The 2,868-nt window shown below is 39.9% G+C and overlaps 1 pseudogene; it reads left to right on the top strand.

Annotated features, from left to right (window-relative positions):
- The first annotated feature begins 2,544 nt into the window (after positions 1-2,544).
- LOC114210915 (U2 spliceosomal RNA) lies at positions 2,545-2,663 on the top strand (annotated as a pseudogene).
- The last annotated feature ends 205 nt before the right edge of the window (positions 2,664-2,868 follow it).

Here is a 2,868-nt window from a genome sequence, read left to right as displayed (position 1 = left end):
TTGGCCAGACCTCAAGTGTTTAACAGATGTTTGAAAAAGGGATGATAAAGGTATACCATTCGCATCATAGTTAAAAGAGTGAACTCAAGGTCCAACATACTTGCATTCAAATCCTAGCCCTCCTACCACTTTTCAATGCATGACCTTGGTCAAGTTACACAATCTCAGAGAGTCTTAAATTCCTTGTATGTAACATGGGCCATCATAATACCTACCTCATACTATCTGAATGATTAAAATGAGATTAGATATTTAAGGCATTAAACGCAGTGCCTTCTAACAGAAAGTAATGAATAGTAACTCCTCCTTCATCTTTTCTATATAACCCATTTGTTTGAAAGATTTAAAAAAAACACACAAAGAAGCAAACATTCCCATTAAATAGAGATCACAGTAGTTTTAACTTTAAAACATATACTCCTATGATTGATATTAACGTATTGTACTTAAGGTATTAATTTTGGAATATAGTGGATGATTTTCTCAATGAATGCTAAATTATTTAAATAGCAAAATAATCTTCTTTGCAAATTCGAATCCTTGTCTCACAAATCTGTTATCTGTTCATCCAGATTTGAATCATCAGCCCCCAGTTCTTCAGCTTGTGGCGTTTTAGAAAAGTCACAGCAAAACAGAGCTCTGATTCGTCGGTTTCACTTCACAGATAGGAGGGTGTACAGACAGAATCTATTAAGCCAGCAGGGCACCCATTAATGTTCCAGTGGCAGTAATTAATTCCGGATGGAAAAATAACTACAAATATTTCCCCAAAACTGAACCAGATGTTTTGGCAACTGGATGAAGGCACCAACCTGAAAAACTCCACATGCCACGGACAAAGGCTCTTCAGAAGCGAACCTGGTGTGAGCCGGAGGCTGCTCACGATCTCAGCCGGCCGGCAGCGGTAAATAACAGCAAAGAGTCTCCCTCCTGTGTAACTGCAGTCCCTCCCAGCAATACCAAGAAAGGATTGGAAGAACCGTCCACTTATTAAAAGCTCCTCTAATAATGAAGCCAAACGACTAACACGTTTGTATTTCCATGTGTGAGACACCATCAATTCACAGTGGGCAACTTAGTCATGCCTCATAGATCATCTTCCTAGGTAGCTTACACAGGATACGGGTTGCTCATTAATAAGCAGTCAAGATATTAATTATCACCATATTTAGTGGTCAGTTAATGAATTAAGACTTAAAATTCATTTCCATGGCTGGCCAAAGGTGACATGGGGGACACCTGAATAACCAACATCCTTTTATTTTTTTTTTTAATTTTTATCTTTTAGGTTGTTTCTTTCCACCCCCACACCCCCCTCCCCCAGCTTGCTTCTCCTAAGATATCCACTGTGGCCCATTTCCCCGCATAGCACATCATTTCAATATTTTGACAGAATGTTTTCCAGTATGGCAGAGCTCACTCTAGTCATGGCATATGTATCTACCATGAAGTTGTCATGATATCCTGTCATGAAGTGAGATGAGAAAAGTTACTGGATCCATGGAGACTCAATAATGGTGGTGCCGGTTTCCATCAGCAGGGACAGCAGAGGAGGGTGAGAGCAGCCCTGAATCAGCTGGACTTGACTTCAGGGCAGCACGCTTGAACGTCAGCAAAGCAGGAATAAGCTGCTCCCAGCCACAGGGTCCACACAGGACTGGGGAGTATAGCAGAATGACACCTGCTACCGCCTCCTTAGGCTGGTGAGTTTCATTCTGTCATTCTGTCAGTTGCTACCCTGGTACCTATCTTATTAGTGTTAATTTATCTCCAGTGCTAAGGAGGTTAACGACACTGTTATTTTCTCTGCTACTGAGCTTTACTGCATGTCTGCAGGATAATATTCCAAGTAACCTCATCAGAGGAAGGAATCACAGAGAGGACCTACCTGCACAATAAATAACCTTTAAAAATAATGTGTCCTTCCAAGAGAGGAAATAAAGTAATATAATGTTAATTGTAGAGACTATGGAGGAAAGGTTTTTCATCCATCAAAAGAGACAGCATAATGGTTGCACATTCCTTAAAACACAGTAAGATTCAAAATCCTACATAAAGAACTGAGGTATGTTTTCAGGCAGCTCCTATCAGTTCAAACTGAAATTCACTAAGGCAAGAGCTACAGACTTTTTCTGATTGGCCGTCCTGAATCTTCTTGCTTTATTTTCCTGTCAAACACTGCTTCGTAGACCTGAGCCTTCCAAGGTGGAGAAGCACAGGCAAGGGACAAATTATCTTAACTCCCTTAGTACCAGTAATCATGTATTCTAAATCAAAGGATTTCCTCAAGTGGTGATCAGCTAAATGACCCCACCTCCCCTCCACCCACCCCATACCCCTTACCCCCCATCTCATGGGTTGTATCGCGCCTGGTTGATCTGATAATAGCTAACTTCCTAAAATTCATGTCTGCAGAGTTGTCCCCAGAATTATAAACACAATTTGGAATGTTAATTTAAAATTATCATCTGAAATAACCAGAAAGACAGGTTGGGGTGCTCCGTGGCTTTGTGATTTGATGATTCTCTTTGAAAACTGTTCTCAATCACTTCTCGGCCTTTTGGCTAAGATCAAGTGCGAAAACTGTTCTCGAAATTCTTTGGGAGACAATCAATCCATTATTATGTAGACTTTTTTTTTTCCTTGTAAAATCCTGACCCCTTAACATTATATTAAATTCCACCGCTGACAGGAAAGAAAGAAAGAAAGAAAAAGAAAGAAAGAAAGAAAGAAAGAAAGAAAGAAAGAAAGAAAGAAAGAAAGAAAGAAAGAAAGGGAGAAAGAGAGAAAGAGAGAGAGAGAGAGAGAGAGAAAGAGAGAAAGAGAGAAAGAGAAAGAGAGAGAAAGAGAGAGAAAGAAAGAAAGAAA

This window comes from Eumetopias jubatus, unplaced genomic scaffold (genome assembly GCF_037043125.1).
Source record: "Eumetopias jubatus isolate StellerSeaLion01/CBP00866 unplaced genomic scaffold, mEumJub1_p1.0 scaffold_3, whole genome shotgun sequence".
NCBI classification, from domain to species: Eukaryota; Metazoa; Chordata; class Mammalia; order Carnivora; family Otariidae; genus Eumetopias; species Eumetopias jubatus.
Note: the sequence above shows the minus strand (reverse complement) of the source record. Positions and strands in the feature narration are given on the sequence as shown.